Source organism: Apium graveolens, chromosome 5 (genome assembly GCF_009905375.1).
Source record: "Apium graveolens cultivar Ventura chromosome 5, ASM990537v1, whole genome shotgun sequence".
NCBI lineage: Eukaryota > Viridiplantae > Streptophyta > Magnoliopsida > Apiales > Apiaceae > Apium > Apium graveolens.
Window position 1 is genome coordinate 46,201,408 of NC_133651.1, and position 21,061 is coordinate 46,222,468.

Here is a 21,061-nt window from a genome sequence, read left to right on the forward strand (position 1 = left end):
TGAAATTTGGATGATTTCTGTTATTAGGATGATAAGTAGCTGGCATAGGCTGCTGTTATCGCTGATAATTATACACATACTGAACAGATTCGTTGACAAGAGAACACTGATCCGTAGCATGAGAACCTGCACAAAGCTCACAAACCATAGCTATTTGATTAACTCCATATGTAGCCAGAGAATCAACCTTCATTGACAGCGCTTGAAGCTGCGCTGCAATAGCGGTGGCTGCATCAACTTCCAGAATACCTGCTACCTTCCCAGGCATCATCCTCTGAGTTGGATTTTGATGCTCATTTACAGCCATAGTCTCGATAAGATTATAAGCCTCAGTATAGCTTTTAGCCCATAAGGCGCCTCCAGCTGCTACATGGAGCATGGGCCGAGATTGGGCCCCCAAACCATTATAGAGACCAGTGATCACCATCCAATCGGGCATTCCATGATGTGGACACTTCCTCAACATTTCCTTGTAGCGTTCCCAAGCTTCGCACATAGATTCTGTAGGTTGCTGCGCAAACTGAGTAAGAGCACTCCTCATAGCAGCAGTCTTTGCCATCGGATAAAACTTCACCAGAAACTTTTGCGCAAGATCTTGCCAAGTAGTGATGGACCCAGCTGGTTCAGAATGTAACCGGTCCTTAGCTTTGTTTCTCAGTGAGAATGGGAAAAGCCTCAGCTTGATAGCCTCATCAGTTATGCCATTATACTTGAAAGTGCTGCAGATCTCGACAAAATTCCTTATGTGCATGTTGGGGTCTTCAGTCGCAGCTCCTCCAAAAGAAACAGAATTCTGCACCATCTGAATAGTGCCCGGCTTGATTTTAAAGGTGTTAGCTTGAATAGCCGGATGAAGAATGCTTGACTGAATGTCATCAATTTTTGGCCGAGAAAAATCCATAAGAGCTAGATCAGCCTGAACAATACGATCACCCATGATTACTGGTTCTTTCCGCTCAGTTCCTGAATCCGAATCTTCAAAATCTAACTTCTCTGAAAAATCAAGAACTTCGTCTGTCTCCTCAGCTGTATCTAAAGTCCTCTTGCGAGTACGAGAACGAGTTTGCATAAACGCTCGCTAAAGTACCTGAAACACAACCGGAAACAATAAGTAACTACTACGTTCTAATCACTGAGTCCTAATGACCAATGATGGTAAGTACATAAACTAAACAAATACGCCGAGTCCCCGGCAGCGGCGCCAAAAACTTGTTAGGGCAAAAACACGCGCTAATATTCACGCAAGTATACGCGTTCGCAAGTAATATAGAATACTTTCTAGTTCGTTCCCACAGAGACTCAGACTAATTATTGTCTAATTAAACTCACGCACCAATGTATGATTACTTCTCAATGTTAAGACACTAACACTTAGAATTGTTGACTAAATATTAACTACAATTAATTACTTAATTAATCACTTAATTAACAATTCAAATTAACAATATTAAAACACTCATGAGATCACAACTTCATTACTACTTCCTTCAATAGTTATTGTTATTACCTTTAGCATGTGACAGTGATGATATTAATCGAATAACACGAAACTGATAAAAGCCAACTTTCATTGTACTAATACCATTCTACCAAACATCCACAATTAAGATAGAAGTTGAATAGTCATCAATTATGCTGAGTTCCTATATGTCTACAAAAATTGACAACACAACAATTTAAGCACAAGTTATTCCTTTTGATTACACAGGGCGAATAAAACTGTTAGAGTTACCCACTAATCATGCACATCATACATGAACCTATGCTAGCATGGCAAGTTCTAAATCTCAAGACCCACCGTCGCTTCACAAGAGATTAACACCCTATCTTATAAGTTCGCGACGCACATAAGACGAATACGCACAACCAATACTAGATATCATACAATCATCACACACTAAAGTATTAAACAATTAACTAAAGAATTTTATAGTAAATCCGTTGCGACCCCATGATCACGATTAGCCGATAATAGCACTTATCGTCATCATGAGTTCATATGAAATCATGATAAAAAACACAAGAAAATAATAACTAAACTAATTATATTAAATCAGAGTACGTCACAAGAGTAAATAGGTTCAAAGTAAGAAAACTAGCATCCAACGTTACAACGAAACAAGAATCACAAGAAAATATGGTTCCTCTTCGTTGTTGTGTGCTAAAACGGTCTTCTTCCTTATCTCCTTCGCTCTTTGCTTAATACCACGATCCTCTCTCATGAAAACGTCTCCAAATCTACTTATATAATAGTCCCATAAAACTTAGATTACATAGAAGTGGAAGCCAAAAAGAAGTAGAAGTCTAAAAATAACTATTTAATTTCCCGACCCTGCGCGGCCGCTCAACATAGATGAGCGGGCGCTCAGCTTCCTGCGCAGCCGCTCAGCATTGCTGAGCGGGCGCTCAGGACCCTACTGGAAAAATCCTGAGTTTGCTCCGTTTCTTCGCCGTAATCTGCCCCTTCCTTTCCTCTCTCAATGGTGAACACATGCCAAGGCTTATTCTTGATGATTACTCCTCCGAAATGCAACTAATACCCTGAAATGCATAAACACTAGAAAAACGCATCAAATACACAAAATACTTGATTTCAAGGCACCAATTTAAGCCATTTTAAGATGTTCTAAGTGGTATAAAATGCCATTTATCATAGCTATTAAGAGAATTTTCAGATATCTCAAGGGAACACCAAAACTTGGCATTTGGTACCCTAGAGATTCTGGTTTTGATCTAACTGGTTATTCATATGCAAATTATGCAGGCTGTAGAATTGATAGAAAAAGTACAACAGGAACCTGTCAATTTCTAGGAAATAAGCTTGTGTCCTGGTTCAGTAAAAAGCAAAATTCAGTTTCTACTTCTACAGCTGAGGCTGAATATATTGTTGCTGGAAGTTGCTGTGCACATATTTTGTGGATGAAAAATCAATTGCTAGACTATGGTTTGCAAGTTGAGAGGATTCTTATTTTCTATGATAACACAAGTGCAATTGTCAACACTGAAAATCCAGTGCAACATTCAAGAACAAAGCATATAGACATCAAGTACCACTTCATAAGGGAATATGTAATGAATGGTACTATGGAACTTCATTTTGTTCCAAGTGAAAAGCAGCTTACAGATATTTTTACCAAGCCACTGGATGAATCCACCTTCTCAAGGTTGGTAAGTGAGTTAGGTATGCTAAATTATTCTTAAACCTTTTTAGATAATTTGCAAGTTGTCATGCAACCAGAAATTTAATTGATTTTTCAGTCTAAGATGGAATTTTGGCTAAGTCAAAATTTACATCTCGACGGATGATCTTTATCCATCGAGTTTGATCATCCGTCGGAATATTGTTTGTAAATAAAAATCAATTATTTTTCTTGAATATTTTATAACTCGACGGATAACAATTTATCCTCATCCGTCGAATTGTCTTAATCTTAGCCGTTAATTTCCTGAACATTATCCATCGAGTATACTTACAGTTTGTAAGCATAACACGACAGATAATTGATGGAATTTTTACAGTTTATTTTTAAACGGCTATTTTAGGCAATTTTCATTGGTTACTTTATTTTACTTTATTTTTTTTACAGTTATTTTTGAGATAGTATAAAAGCCTATTTCATTTCCATTGCTTTTCTTTTATCATTCTCAAATTATCTGCTCTAAGTTCTCTCTTTCTCAAAAGCAATTAGCATCCCTATCTCTGCAATTTCCACTCTCTAACAATGGCACCAGTAGTCAAGATCATGTCACAAACTGGATACATCTATGAGAAGAACAACTTCACGACTCTAGTAAACAAGGGGATTCAACATTCAAGTGACTACCACAAAATGATGGATTTTGTGAAGAACTGCAAACTCAGCTATGCAATGCTAGAATCACCCACCATCTTCTGTGAGGTTGTTGAAGAGATGTGGACGACTGCTACATATAACTCTACTAATAAGACCATCACACTCACGATTAAAGATAATGAATTCTGTATCAATAGTGATATTATTAAAGCATGTTTCAAGATTCCTGATAATACTGTGACTTCACCACACAATGATACTGATATAGTTAATATGTTTAATTCCATGAACTATGCACTCTCTACTTCTAAGTTAAGTGACATTAGGAGGTTGAGCCTTAGGAAAGAATGGAGTTTCATGTGTGATGTAGTTACCAAGGTCTTTTCTGGTAAAATCAGTAATTTTGATTCTGTCAATATTTATATGTTTAACATGCTCTACATGCTAGTTACAGAAAGTTATTTAATTTCAGTGATCTTGTTTTGTTTGAGTTGGGGTTAGGGGAGTTAAATAAAAGGGGTAAAAATATTTATTATGCTAGATTTTTCATGATGCTAGCTAACCACCTCTCTGAGGAAATTGTGCTTGAGAACCCAAACAACAAATTAGATTGTTGGGTTCAAGAGAGAAGAATTATTGCAGATTTGAACAGGGCAAATCATCATAGAGAGGTGTCACTCTTCTATTTCCCTGTAATGGAAGCACCTCAGGTAAGTGAGGTAAGTTCATCTGTCTCTACTACTCCAACCTCACAAATTTCTTTGCAATCAAGTGTAGCTATGGAAACTGTGTCAATGACCCAATAGTTGCCTACCCATGCTGCCAAATCCAAAATTTCTAAATCCAAGTCAATGAAAGCCCCCTCTGGTATCTCTCAAAAGATGCCAGTTGCAAAATCCACCAAAACCAAAGAGGGGAGTGTGAAGGTGGGAAAGGTAGGTGAGGGACAGTGTGAACATAAAAGAAACCCTAAGGATAAGGATTGAGAGTTGAGTGGTTCCCAACCTAGCCACACTGCAGTTTCCCAACAAACTGTAGTGATTAATAAGGATAAAAGCTCATTTCTAGCTGCATCCTCCCAAAAGGATGTGACTATTGAACAAAGCTCTCAACCAAGAGCATATGCCAAAATGATAAGGGACACTAGCTCACCCCAAACTTATGCCAGAAAGAAGAAATCCAAAACCTTTGGGAATGCACAGGGTTCACACACTGTGCAAACTGGTGCTAAAGACACAGTCACTGCACCTTCACAAATTCAGCTTGATGTGGATCCAATAAATATGGAGTCACAGCCAAAATCATTAGTTATAGAAGCACCTCAAACACCAAATTCTCCCATAAACTCTCTGGATGTCGATATGATCAACACATCAATTCCTAATTCCCCTTCTTTAACTCTGTTGGGGAAGCCAAAACCTAGTGCAAGTGAGCATCATCTTTTGGATGATTTGTTGGCTCACTTGCCAATTCTTTCAGGAACTGTTGAAACATCTGTGGCCAAAATCTCATCAATCAGCACAGATTCTACACTAGTTTCAATTACAAGTTTATTCATTTCTACTCTCTCGATGGATATTGCTCATCTGTCGAGTAGTGATTGTATCCCGACGGATAAGCTTAACAGCATTTATCCGTCGGATAGTCAAACTGCTATCCCGATGTATGTTCCTCATCCGTCGGGTGTCTCTGCACAACGTCAAATTTCATCTATTATCTCTAGTGCATAAGACTTAGTGGTTGTACAATCACTCTTAGGATTGAGGGAAGAGAGTGTTATGAGTGAAAGTCTGGGTTGCTCCCTGGAAAAAGGAGAGGAAAAGAGTGAAAATATGCAATCCATTTCTTCAGGATTGGCAAAAGAGAGTGAGAGGAGTCCCACCTTAGATGGTGAAGTGAGGGTGTGGAGCCAGGGTGAGACCCTGATGCAACAAAAGAGAGAACAAGAGAGAAATACAGGTACTGAAGCTATAAGGATGGATATCATTGCTAGTGAGTTAATGAATGTCCAGGATGCAGACATGGATGGACTATCTCAGCAACCTCAAGCTGTTATAGATTCGACCTCCCTTGATGCTGAGGCATTTACTCACCCAGTTCCAGCTTATCAACTTCTAGCTGAACAGGGCAATGGCAATGCAGAAAGGATGCTCAATTTGGTGCATACCACTCAGTCAATGCTAAGAGCTAAGGATGCCATCATAGCTTTGCCCTCTACAGCTGGTGATGTTGATTATGAGACTGGTGGTTCAGTAGATTTCTTTGGGGATGAAGGTGAAGATAGTGAAGAAGAGCCATTGGATATAGGGGGAGAAGTAGGTTCCATTTCAAGATCAGGCATGCCATCATGGGCATATTTAAAATATTGTGATGAACACTACTTCAAGACAACCCCGATCCAACTCATAAATCAGACAAATTCTGCTCTTCAAACCACTACAAATGCCAACACCAAGAAGCTCCTTCAAGCACATCTTGTCTCTCTGCAACTATAACAAATTCAAGGCTTCCAACATGGTAGAGATGTCAACACCATCAAAGGAGATATTGATGAGATGAAGAAGGCTATTTCTGACAAGATGGACTCTAAGCTTCCAGAAGCTACAATGCTTGACATCAAGAGACAACTCAGGAAAAATTCTGATCTTGCCACAAAGATAGATGCCTTGGATATAAGAATGTCAGCTATGGAAGCATCTCTAACAACCATTCATCTACATCAAGCTCAACAGACATAATTGCTTCAGAAACTGGTGGCTGCACAAACCTCCTCCTCTACTCAACTGGATGATAACAAAAAGGGGGGATAAAGGACCAAGTGAGGGGGAGAAACAGCTAAACATTCAAATCAGTAAAGTAATTGTGCCTACAATTGCTTTCACCAAGCCACCAGTAACAGACAGTATTGATCTGATCAATGAAGTAGCAACCAATTTAAGAGCAGCTAAAAAGGAGCAGTTGAAGCCAATCAACTGGGAGAAAATTGATGAGGACATTCAGAAGAAGTTTGGGATAGTAAAGAAGCCAGAAAAGTCATCCATTCATCACTCTCAGTTCAGACAAATCTCTATGAATGAAATGAGCATGAACTATAAGAAAAGGGGATAGCCATCCTACATCAAATCTCCAAAGGCTGAAATAATTCTGTAGCCAAGCGTGAACTATACAAAATCATCATTAAAGAACCCTTTGGACACAGTGTATGAGACACCTAAGCCTGATGAGAAGAAACTGTTATCAAGGTCAATTGCCTTCTACAAGGATCCAGCTGATTCAGCTTTAAAAAGGAGGATTGCTAAAGTTTTCAGGAATGTGAAAGAAATTTGTGTGGTGGCTGGACAACCTCAATTTACTCAAGAAAAGAGAGAAGAAAAGGCAAGATTAAAGCAGGAAAAGAAGCAAGCTATTCTAGATGCTAAAAAGGCTAAAAAAAGAAAGAGCAAGCTACTATCTTGGCCAAGCTACAAGCTGTGAAACCAACACAACAAATTCCTGCTCAGCCATCTGAAATCACTGAATCTCAAGATCCAAACAAGCAAGCTGAACCACAACAGAAGAAATCTCAAAGACACAAGGAATTGGCCAAAAGAACCAAAAGGAAATTGAACTTTGTTGGTAAGGAATTGGAGGATCAGTTTCCCAAGGAATCCACTCCAACTACAACTCAAGCATCAAAACCCTCTGTGGTATTTGAAGACATTAAAGTGGTGGATCCTTACAGGAACATCCATGGTGAACTTATTGTGCCTAAGGATGAACCAATAGACTGGGAGAGTCTACCAATTCCTGACTTCAATTTGCCAATCCTTAGCAAGCCAAAGAGAACAAAGTCCAGAGCAGTCAAGAAAATGAAGTTGTCACCTCTCAAATCCAAATCTCTAGTCAAAGCTCAATCTATAGTCAACAAGGGAGATTACATGTACTTATGTGACATCAAGGAATTCTCTAATCTAAATCTCTATCTAGATGAACTAGAAGAAGTGACTGGGATTGATGCATACAGAAATCTACCTGAAAGGTTAGTTTTCAAGTACAAGGGAGGCAAGGAGATTTAATGGCCACTTCACAGGATCATTCAAGAAAGCCAAGCTGTACTGATAAAGGTTTATTCATCTTACAAGAAGAACTTTGGGTTCAATGTAACTGCAAGAAGACTGGTTCTAAAGAAGAATGAAGAATTGAGGAGTATCAAAGCTAAAGATGCACTCCCAAAGACTCTAATTATTCCTTACACAAGGAGAAGAGTGCATCTAAGGCCCTATTGGCTGATGGAGTTCATGGATTACAAAGGAGTTAGAAGATTTTTCAGATTAGAAGACCAATTGAGCATCTCTAGCAATGAGACTCTTTTGGAGATGCAAGAAAAGCTAAATCTCTCAGAATCTGATGAACTGGAATTCCACAGACAGCTCCAAAATCAGATAGAAGAAAACAACAGAAAGCTTGGAAAGAGATCCAGACCTTCAAAGAACTATATAAATCTGCTCAGGCTAGAGGAGCACCTTGAAAACGACTGTGAGCTAAACTTTGTACATTTTGTTAATATGAGCACTCTACAGTTTTATATACTTGCTTTCAAAGTTATATTTTTAGGGTGTTTTGTTATCATTAAGTCTCTCTTAATTTATGGCTACAATTCCAGTAGACATAAATTGGGGGAGATTGTTGTGAATATGTTGTGTACTTGATGATTACATTAACAAAACACCTTGGTAGATTTTACTTAGTGAAAAATATAGCACTCAACGGATAGGGATTATAGTCCCGGCGGATGACTCAATATAGTCCCGACGGATGATGATTTATTATCCATCGAGTGAGTAGCTTATGTAACAATAAGTCTGTAGCACATTTCTGCATACACATTGTTTAGATTCTATAGTAGTACTCAAGTCATGCTGACTTTAACTAGATATGCAGAATAGGTTGATTAATTGCACATAGATGATGTCTTGTAATTCTGCATAAATGAAATAAAGTCAAGTGCCAGATTGCTACCCGACGGATAAACAACAATGCCATTCGACCGATGATCACCAAAAAAACCCGGCGGATGATCATGAACTCGACGGATGATCATGAACCCGACGGATAAAGAATTCAAACATCTGTTGACAGTGACAACACAGTCACATGCATCGAGTGTATGCAAATGGAATGTGGAAGCCTATTCAACTGGGTTTTAGAGAACAACGAAGCATTGCCATTTCCATGCTATTATGAACATATTCAAAGATGCTGGAAAAGAGTAATGAAGTAGCATAGTATTAGACTTGATAGTTTTTGTTTTATTATCATATCTTATTACTTTGTACTCTTGGTGTTATTTAAACCAAGAAGTAGCAAATAGAATAACTAACTAAGCAACCAAGAGAGAAACATTTGTAAGCTGTATTCTTAGCATTTCTCTGCATTCTTAGTTGTTAAAATCTGTAAGCAGCTGTGAGCTAATTGCTACACAGAGTTCTCTTGATAAAATATATATCTCTGGTGCATACATTCAAATCCACCAGAAAGTTTTTTAAAGACTTGTGCTTTTAAATTACTTGTGTATTGACTCATTCCAAGTTATTATTCCGCAATTTGTAAATCAATTCATACAGTTATATATTATTAAGATATAACATTTTATATCTTTGTGAAAAAGTTTCAAGAATTCCATTCAACCCCACCTTCTGTAATTCTTGTTGCATTATTAGGGACTAACAATTACGTATCCCATGTATTCAAAATGTTGTTTAAATATGTTTTTGGGGAAAAGTAACTTCTGAAAGTACCTATCTCTAAAATGTGATTAAAAATGGAAAAGAGGTTTTGAATAGTGTGCTGTGACAGAATTGTTTTTAACAAGAGACAAGTAAAAGTGGATTTGAAAACTAGATAATCAGATATTGGATAACGTTGCGTAAGTGGCTAACTCGGTTGCGCACGATTCATAACCGACCAACTATCCTAGATAATTTGTGTGGAGGCCTGATCAACCATCCCTAGATAACGTCCAATACATATCTGATTGTGTTTGTGGTTCTAGTAACGGAACAAGTGGTTTTGGGTCCCCGTAACGGGATAAATGGTTTTATGGTTCCTATAATGAAATATAAGGTTTGGAAAGGAAAATAGCATGCTAAAATTGAACTCTGGTATTTATACAAAACACACGACTGTTGATTTTTTTTACAAAGCATGCTAGTTTTGATATCCAGTTTATACTTGTTGTACTTGTTTTCTAACGAACTATGAATTATGTTCCTATAATTATTTTATTGTAAATTGTTTTACTTGTTATTCATATAGTGGTACCGCTGAGCAATTGATTGCTCACCCTTGCAGAATGTTTTATATATGTATTGCAGATGCCTAGGAGATTCTTCCATGGTAGTCAGGGCAAAGTTCCAGTTCTTTCCATGTCAGGCTCCTCTAAGGTAGTTGTGTTAGACCAAAGTTGGTCTGTTGAGTTGCTGTATGATGAATCATGAATCCAGGTTGTGAAAGTCGTCAAGGTTCATCTGAAGGACACGAATCCAGAATGACGGGATGTTTGAAATCAATGCTTATGTTGTGTTGGTTCATGAAATGGTTGTCATAGAAACGAAAATAAAAGACTAAATGGGGAAACGAAAATAAAGGAAATAGAGTTGAGAAGCGATAAGGGAGTTAGGTATATGAAACCCTAAGAAACCCTAGCAATAAATATAGAGAACTTTGTCATCATCAGCGTGATGGTGACTGATCATGGGATAAAGTCAAGGTTTGAAGGCGTAAGCGATACGTATAATTAATCCCTTTTAAGTTGAGAGTATTCATTGAAACTTTGAGATAGACCGATGGATTAATAAGGAAACAGGGATGGACTGAGGAGACAAGATAACAAGAAATTAGGAAAATGGGATGAAGGAAGTGACCTTTAAGAATATGAAGTTTATGTAAGACCGGTGGCTTGATTCCCAGACTGGAAGACGCCAGGTATAAAAGATATCCCAACATTGAGATGACAGTTGAGATAAATAATGGAGATAAATGAATAGTTAGAACTAAAAAGTTCACATTGAACACGACCAATATCTTCCAGAACATACCTGTTATCATTACCAAATCAGGAAAGAAAAGTGGATAACCATTGTTATCTTTTGGAGGCCATATGGATTGACCTCAGCTTGAATAAGGATGCTATTGTGAAATTTGGTATAGATTATCAAGGTGGGAATGATTGAATAAGATAATCTATCAAGGATATATGACTTGATTTATCCATGGAAGGATGCAAGTACCTTTTTAAAGGTGGAATTAAGGATATAACCTTGATAACTTGAGATGAACCCTAGGAGAATGCATAAAGATTGGCATTTCACCCTTAATAGGGACAGTATGAGTTTTGACAGTATGAAATGGAAAGGATTAAGGTAACAACAACCTTTAAGGATCAGTAGAGAAATTTTTCAGAAGTATATAGACAATGGTTCTAGTATTAATAATGGTATTTTGATATGCCCTGTATCTAGGGAATACAGGAGGAACGATTCAAGGATAACTTTAGAGGTCTTACAAGGAGAAAGGTAATATTCAAAGTTCTGAAGAATAGAAATTTTGATAAAGGAAATATGACGTAATAATAATAATGCCAGGTGGGCACGTGTTGAACCATAAAAAAGTATGGATCGACCCAATGAAGGTCGAGATTGGTGAAAACAGGAAGGACCTAAGATAAGAGACGTCCTAAGTATGATCGAGAGTCAGTCGTGATAATGTTAACCTCTAAAGACTGAGGCAATAACTTTTGGAAAAATGGTGATATATTTTTTCTCACCAAAGCTTAAGGAAGAGCATTTTCACACAAGCAGTGATTGGAAATGAGGTAGAAAATTTAGTTGGAGATCATTCAAAAGACATTAATTATAAGGAACTAATACTATTAGGAAAGGCCAATGAGGTGGCTGACACTCTAAGTGTAATAGAGCAATTATAGGCGCTCGTGCCAGAGGAGTACAGTGATGGTGGTTAAAGCCGTGAAGGTTGTATTATGGTGTGAAAGATTGACATTCCTTCTGATGATTGTGCGATACTCAATCGTAATAGTAGTTTGGTAAAGATTTAATTCATGTAATCGCTGTGAGCGGGCTATCTATCTTAGAAGGTCCTATCTTGAGATAAGTCAGGACCATGTTACGAAAGGACTAAATAAAACTTTAAGCTTCATGTCTCCCAATAAAGACATATGGTTAATAATGGTATTAACATGCTATCGTTGCTTTTATTGAAACTCTTCTGCAATTTTATCTGCTTTTATTGAAACTCTTCTACAATTTTAAGGGAAATGGAACGTGTGACAACCCGGATCCCCGACCCCGGATTTGGGGGTGTTAAAAAATCCGTCTGAAAATTCCACCGCCGTACACGCGATTTTCCGGTGAAGCCCTTCCTGTTATCGTTTGTTCATCATATATACACCATTCGATTTGTTTTTCAACGATATATACACCGGTGTAATCAATTTTATCTAATAACCTTTAACAAAGAAACACCTAAAATTCAATTGAAAACATTTAAAACTAGATACCCTAATTTTATTAATTCGAGAATTAAACCCCTTTTTCTACATGTTATTGAACTCAAAATTCATCATATAATATACCAAAATGATCAGGACAAAATTATCTACAAGATACAATCATTAAATCATATCAACAACATCAGAATCAAAATTTCATATATTAATAATTAATTAATTCAAATTAAAATAAATAAATAGGAAATTAACCTTGATTTCTGCACCGAAACTGATGCCTGATTCTGAAAGAACTTTTCGAGAGCTTTGATTCGGTATATGGCACGCTTGATTCCGAGTTCGGTAACGCCTTTGTTTTTAGGTTGGATTCTCAAGAACACGGCGGGTTTTCCTCTATAAATTATTAGTTTTAACTGTTTGTTTATAATTATATGAATAAAATAAAATAAGAAAAAGCTATTTATACTTATGGAATATTAATACCCGTTGGATCGTATTGGATCGGAAAATAGGTTACTTAATCGCTAAGTAACTATAAAAACGATCTGATTTGATACCCGTTCTGGATAATTATTAAAATCAGGCTTCTTATAAAGCACTTTATACGAAGATAATGTAATAATATCCCGCCTCTCGAGAATACGGGTTTTATGATCTATCGAAATGACTATTGTATCGAAAATTTTACGCCGGGACTCGTACGGGTCAAACCGTACTCCGGATCGAAAAAGTCATAACATGGAAAATATTCAGAATAATCAGATTAGGCTAGGAAGGAGTTTTCTGAAGAGTTTCGGGTTATAAAAATGTAAAAACGGTTGAAGTTGAAAGATTCTCGGTTTTATAAAATAGTTTTATAATTACTCAGAAAATAATTATTAAATCTAAAAATCATTATAAAATCATATAACAACCTAAAAATTACCGGAAAAATACCATAATTATCTATATTTTATTCTGGACATATTAAAAATCAAAATAATTATATTTTATCACATATACACATCTAAATATCAATATCAATCCTTAGATAATTCACCAAAATTCACATAATAATCACATAATAATTATTTATTGATAAAAATAATTACACGCTATTTCCCGGATATTACATCCTTCCCCCTTAAAAGAATTCTGTCCTCAGAATCTCCTTAGTAAACAAATGAGGGTACTTTTCTCGCATATTACTTTCTAGTTCCCAGGTTGACTCTTCAACCTTTGGGTTCCTCCACAGTACTCTTACTAATTTTATAACTTTATTCATTAACACCTTCTCTCTTTCTTCTAGAATCTCTATTGGATTCTCTACATAAGATAAATCTGCTTGAAGTTCTATTGGTTCATACTCGCTTACATGCCTAGAATCTGGATTGTACTTTTTAAGCATCGATACATGAAATATATTATGAATGTGCTCCATGTGCGGATGTAACGCCAATTCGTATGCTACCTTGCCAACACATTTCAAAATTTCAAAAGGTCCAACGTATCTAGAACTCAGCTTTTCTTTCTTTCTGAATCTTAAAAATCCTTTCCACGATGACACTTTTAGTAACACTAGATCTCCTTCTTTGAATTCCATATCTTTTCTGGATTGATCTGCATATTTTATAACCTTTTCTGGATGACTTTCATAACTTCTTTTATCTTTCGCACCAACTCGGGTCCAAGTATCTTACGTTCTCGGACCTCATCCCAATATACTGGTAATCAACATTTGTGTCCATAAAGAGCTTCGTAGGGAGGCATTCTGATACTAGCATGATAATTGTTATTGTAAGTAAATTCCACCAAGGTCAAATGCTCGTCCCAATTTCCTTTAAAATTAATGGCACAAACACGTAACGTATCTTCAATTGTTTGGATTGTTCTCTCGCTTTGGCCGTGAGTCTGTGGATGATAAGCTGTACTCATATTCAATTTAGTTTACAAACATTCTTAAAAACTTCTCCAAAATCTTGAATTGAATCATGGATCTCGATCAGATACAATAGACATAGGGACTCCATAATGAACTAATATTTCCTTCAAATACATGTGAACAAATTTGTCTAGTGAAAATCTTTCATTAATAGGCAAGAAATGAGCTAATTTGGTTAATCTGTCCACTATAACCCAAATGGCGTCGTGGTTCGCTTTCGTCCTTGGTAAACCGACTATAAAGTCCATAGCAATGTGCTCCCGCTTCCACTCTGGAATTTCTAACGGTTGTAATAATCCACTTGGTTTCTGGTGCTCCGCCTTAACTCTTTGGCACGTATAACATTTACTAACCCATTCTGCAATTTCTCATTTCATGTCTGGCCACCAATACATCTCTTTTAAATCTCTGTACATCTTGGTACTTTCTGGATGGATTAAAGACCTTGAATTATGAGCTTCCTGTATAATTTCATTTTTCAATTCTACCACTGGTGGAATCCAAATTCTGGAAGAAAATCTGAGAGTACCTTCATCATCCTTTTAAGTGCATAACTCTTCTCCTACCAAACGATTAATATCTTGATCCATTATTTGCTCTTGACATTTCCTTATCTTTTCTAACAATTCTGGCTGAAAAGTCATACTATACATCTTTGCTTCATTAGGCTTGCAAATCCTAATTGCCAATTCCAATTTATGAAACTCCTTATATAACTCTTCGGAACTGTTAACACGTTCAATATCTCTTTTTTTCTTAATGCATCTGCTACTACATTTGCTTTTCCTGGGTGATAGTTAATTGTGCAATCATAGTCCTTGATCAATTCCAACCACCATCTATGTCTCATGTTAAGTTCCTTTTGCGTGAATATGTACTTAAACTCTTATGTCCGTGTTGATCTAGCATTTTTATCCATATAGATAATGTCTCCAAATCTTCAAGGTGAATAATATTGCTGCTAGTTCCAAGTCATGAGTAGAATACTTCTGCTCATGAGGTTTCAGTTGTCTGGACGCATATGCAATAACTTTATCATGTTGCATCAAAACATAACCTAATCCCTTATGAGAAGCATCATTATAGATTAAAAAAATTCCTTGATCGTCTGGAAGTGACAAAACAGGTGCCGTGATCAATATCTTCTTTAATTCCTAAAAACTCTATTCACACTTCTCGTTCCATATAAACTTCTCATTTTTCCTAGTAAGCTTCGTCAAAGATGTCGTAATCTTCGAGAAATTTTGAACAAATCGTCGATAATATCCTGCTAATCCAAAGAAACTTCTCACTTTTGTTGGTGTTTTTGGCCTTTCCCAATTCATAACAGCTTTAATCTTTGCTGGGTCTACTTTGATCCCTTCATTACTTACTATGTGCCCTAGGAATTGAACTTCCTGTAACCAAAACTCACACTTTGAAAACTTGGCATACAACTTCTCCTTTCTGAAAATTTCCAAAGATATTATTAAATGCTCCGCATGGTCTTCTGTTGACTTTGAGTAGATCAAAATATTATCTATAAACACAATTACAAACTTGTTCAGATATTCCTTGATAATTCTGTTCATCAAATCCATAAATGCTGATGGGGGCATTGGTCAATCCAAAAGACATCACTAAGAATTCATAATGACCGTACCTTGTTCTGAAAGCTGTCTTTGGTATATCCTCGGGTTTAATCTTCAATTGGTGATATCCAGATCTCAAATCAATCTTAGAAAAATATTTGGCTCCTTTTAACTGATCAAACAAATCGTCGATTCGAGGTAATGGATACTTATTACTGATCGTTAGCTTATTGAGCTCCCGATAATCGATGCATAATCTCATGCTTCCGTCTTTTTTCTTAACAAATAGTACCGGTGTACCCCATGGGGATTCACTATGTCTAATTACTCATTTTTCCAATAACTCTTGCAATTGCTTTTCTAAATCCTTCATTTCAACTGGCGTCATTCTGTACGGGGCCTTAGATACTGGTTTCGTTCCAGGTTCTAAGTCGATCACAAATTCAATTTCCCTATCCGGAGGAAGTCCCGGTAACTCATCTAGAAACATGTCTGGAAATTCATTTACCACTATAATGTCTTCCAGTTTTGTTGGCTCCTGATTTCTATCTATCACATAGGCAATGAAATGCTCGCATCCTTGTCGTAGTAACTTCTTAGCTTGAATCATCATTAATAACTTCTTTGCTTGCCTCTGACCTCTAAACATCACCACTTTCTCGTCTGGCATCTTCAAGATTACCTTCTTGTTACGACATTCTATCTGAGCATCGTGCTTAGATAGCCAGTCCATTTCTAAAATAACGTCAAACTCTCCTAACTTAAATGGTATCAAATCAGCACCAAACTTATTACCAAAAATCTCAATCTCACAATCCGTACACACTTGGTTAACATATATACGCTCTTAATTTGCTAATTCTACCGCCATAATCTCACTTAACAATCCAACTGAACAATTCAACTTATCAACAAAATCTTGAGAAATAAATGATGGAGTTGCTCCAGAATCTACTAGCACTTTTGCACATAAAGAGTTCACAGTAATCGTACCTGCCATAACATCAGTGTCCATGATAGCGTCCTTCACAGACATGTCATAAACTCTAGCTATGGGAGGTTCATTAACTGTTGGGGTAGCTGTTAGGGCGAAATCACGCACTAATATTCACGCAAGTATACGCGTTCGCAAGTAATATAGAATACTTTCTAGTTCGTTCCCTCAGAGACTCAGACTAAGTTATTGTCTAATTTAACTCACTCACCAATGTATGATTACTTCTCAATGTTAAGATAATAACACTTAAAATTGTTGATTAAATATTAACTATAATTAACTACTTAATTAACCACTTAACTAACACTTCAATTTATCAATAATAAAACACTCATGAGATCACAACTTCATTATTACTTCCTTCTATAGCCATAGTTATTACCTTTAGCATATGACAGTGATGATATTAATCGAATAACACAAAACTGATAAAAGCCAACTTTCATTGTACTAATACCATTCTACCAAACATCCACAATTAAGATAGAAGTTGAATAGTCATCAATTATGTTGAGTTCCTATATGTCTACAGAAATTGACAACACAACGATTTAAGCACAAGTTATTCCTTTTGATTACATAGGGAAAATAAAACTGTTAGAGTTACCCACTAATCATGCACAATGTACATGAACCTATGCTAGCATGGCAAGTTCTAAATCTCAAGATCCACCGTCGCTTCACAAGAGATTAACACCCTATCTTATATGTTCGCGATGCACATAAGACGAATATGCACAACCAATACTAGATATCATGCAATCATCACATACTAAAGTATTAAACAATTAACTAAAGAATTCCATAATAAATCCGTTGCAACCCCATGATCACGATTAGCCCATAATAGAACTTATCGCCATCATGGGTTCATATGAAATCATGATAACAAACACAAGAAAATAATAACTAAACTAATTATATTAAAAAAGAGTACGTCACAAGAGTAAATAAGTCAAAGCAAGAAAACTAGCATCCAACGTTACAACGAAACAAGAATCACAAGAATATATGCTTCCTCTTCGTTGCTGTGTGCTAAATCGGTCTTCTTCCTTATCTCCTTCGCTTCTTGCAAAACACAATCTAAAACATAATCTCCTCTTAATACTCTGTGAAAAACGTCTCAAATCTACTTATATAATAGTCCCATAAAACTCAGATTACATAGAAGTTGGAAGCCAAACAGAAGTAGAAGTCTAAAATAATATATCTTTTTCCCCGACCCTGCGCGGCCGCTCAGCATTTCTGCGCGGGCGCGCAAGGCTGCTGCGCGGCCGCTCAGCATTGCTGCGCGGGCGCGCAGGACCCTTCAGGAAAAATTCCATGTTTGCTCCGTTTCTTCGCCGTAATCTGCCCGTTCTTTTCCTCTCGCAATGGTGAACACATGCCAAGGCTTATTCTTGATGATTCCTCCTCCGAAATGCAACTAATACCCTGAAATGCATAAACACTAGAAAAACGCATCAAATACACAAAATACTTGATTTCAAGACACCAATTTAAGCCATTTTAAGACGTTCTAAGTGGTATAAAATGCCACTTATCACACCCCCAAACTTAAATCGATGCTTGTCCTCAAGCGTCACAGACTCAAAAACAAATAAAAATATGCATGAATGCAATCTATATGAAAATGCAACGATCCCCCTTACTACAATTAACCAACCAAATTGTCACGTCTCAACGAATGCAGTTAGACACTAAAGATCAAGAAACTCATGCAAACGGACATACCTCCAGAAACGTGGTGTGTGCAAATGCTTAACAGATATGCTTTGGAACTAGACCAATTACTATGACTAGACTATCCTCAAGGCAATCCTACGATTATACAAAGAATAAAAATTCTAGGCACAAAGTGATATACAACACTACAAGAATTCTGGAGCTTACTACGGAATCGTGCTTTTTATTTACAACTCAAATGCTTATTTGACCGTGCAATGAGTGAGGTCCACAAAAGACTTATACAATGGTATCCATGTAACGAGCGTTAGGTTAGCGGATCCCAGACTCTAAAAGCCTTAGGTCACTAGGCACAAAGTCCCCTAAGAACTTAATAACTCGAATACCAAAGAGCCCACTCTTGATCAATTACGCAAATTTTTTTTTTTCTCTGAGCAAGTGCGTTTCGCTCCATCTTGCTCAACCCTAGACTACTCGCATAACATGCGAGCCGGCTATTAGCCATTTGACGCCTAGCCACAACTAGCAACAAATTCCATTTTTACTCCATTTTTTTTCTTTTTCATGCCTTTACCACTAAGAACCTATTATCAAATTCTAAGCATAATAAATAGATTATCCTCGAAAATAATCAGATCATAACAACAATCTAGTCCTTAAGCATTCTCTAAGACTTAGTGACAATACAAGTGCTTCTAGCATGCATATCAACCTACACAACTTAATATCACTTTAATGCTATCACTACACTCGCATCAATATCACAATTCAGTCGATAAATCATTGCAAAAGGGATCATGGTATATGCATGAGCTATATGATTTGACAAACAACTAAAGCTATATAAAAAAACTATATGGCAAAAATTATGCAACTATATGAACTAACTATCATGAATATGCAGCTATATGACACACACAAAATATTCCTTAACTACCACCCCCAAACTTAAAATCTTCACTGTCCCCAGTGAAGGTAGTAGAAAGGAACACAGGGTATACCTACTCGGAGTCATCATCATCATCACCCTCAGTGGGTGGAGTATTAGGCGACGGGTATGCAGAGTCCTCACCAAAAACTGGCCACTGGATATCAGCTCCAAGGCCTCGAAAAGCAGTCCCTAATGCAAAGGTGAGCTCCTGAGCAAACCTGCTCTGCGTCTCATACATGGCATCCATCCGCCGTGAAAGCCTCCTATACTGGGCATCACCCATCCCAGCACCCTCCTGAGCTCTCGAAGAACCAGCCTCACCATGCCCTGGCCTGGCCATAGTAGCACCTCGTGCTGGACGCCCTCCTGGAAGACGATAACCCAGCCCATGCTCCTCAGGCTCACCACCGGTCCACTCCTGCATCCCATTCAGAGTGCCAGAATCTATCGGAGCTGCTGGCAACTGCAACTGCTCATGAGCCGGCCAATTCACTCCTACTGCTCGGCATAGCTTCGTAACCGTGGATGCATAAGGGATGTTCATATGCTTTGCTCCCCTCAAAAACTTCAGAATTCCTTGGTAGATAAACTCACCAAGGTCCACATAGTATTCCTCATTCAGAATTCCCCACAACAACTGTGCTCTCTCAACTGTGACCTCGTGTGCATGTGAAGAAGGCAAAATATTAGCACATATAAATGCATTCCATGCACGGGCATACCTGTTCATGGCGATCGCCGGAAAGTGACGATACTCATTATTGGCTGGACTGCGGTTCCAAACTGTGCCCGGTCGACAGAGAGTCGCACAAATCAAATCCAAGTCAAAATCCTCAGCAGTCTTTTCATTCCAGTTCTCCTCCTCGGGCTTCCTCTCTCGCTGTCCAATCACACGGCGAATCGCCGCAGGATGATAATCAACCGTCAGCCCACGAACTACAGAAAACCCATTCTTTTCAGCCTTCGCGTTCGCGTAGAACTCGCGAACAACACTCATCGGTACTGCTTCGGGTGACTCACAAAAAGCTATCCACCCCTTCTCTGTAATCATGGGCAACAACTCACCATCCCTCCCTGATGGTAAAAACCCCCTCTCCTTCAGAATCGGCTTCCCCAACAGCCTAGTATACTCCTCCTCCGTGGCTCTGTCAGTTAACCGAGGCCTTGCAGCAGTACCCCTTAATGAATCAGCAGTAGGAACTGTGCTGCTGCTGTCAATAGTGCGTGCTCTCTTGGGTGCCATTGATTTGTGAATAAAAGTGTGTAAGAACTGATTTTTTGATGTTTATGAGAGGGTTTAAGTGTAGGAAGTTGTGGGAGATATGTAGGATAGGTGTATGTATATATAGGGTGTGGAGTAGGTAAAATTAGATTAGGAGTGGGGTTGAGGGATAAAATCATGGGGTAATGGGAAAAGAATTCGTGGGTTTATGGGCTGTAATGGGTTTTTGTGTTTTTGTTTGTTTTTTTTTTCTGAACTGTAAAGAATTTTCTGGAACTCGACCCCTGCGCGGCCGCTCAGCATTTCTGCGCGGGCGCGCAGAAAGCTGCGCGGGCGCGCAGAAAGCTGCGCGGGCGCGCAGAGGGTCTCTGGAAAAAAAAATTTTCAGCCCCTGTTTTCTGATTTTTTTGTGTTTTTGGATAGGTTATTAACTTCT

The 21,061-nt window shown here is 37.7% G+C and overlaps 1 non-coding gene across 1 annotated transcript; it reads left to right on the forward strand.

Annotated features, from left to right (window-relative positions):
- The first annotated feature begins 437 nt into the window (after positions 1–437).
- Positions 438–544, forward strand: LOC141662702 (small nucleolar RNA R71). Its single transcript, XR_012550802.1, has one exon. It is a non-coding gene; the product is annotated as a small nucleolar RNA R71 (small nucleolar RNA).
- The last annotated feature ends 20,517 nt before the right edge of the window (positions 545–21,061 follow it).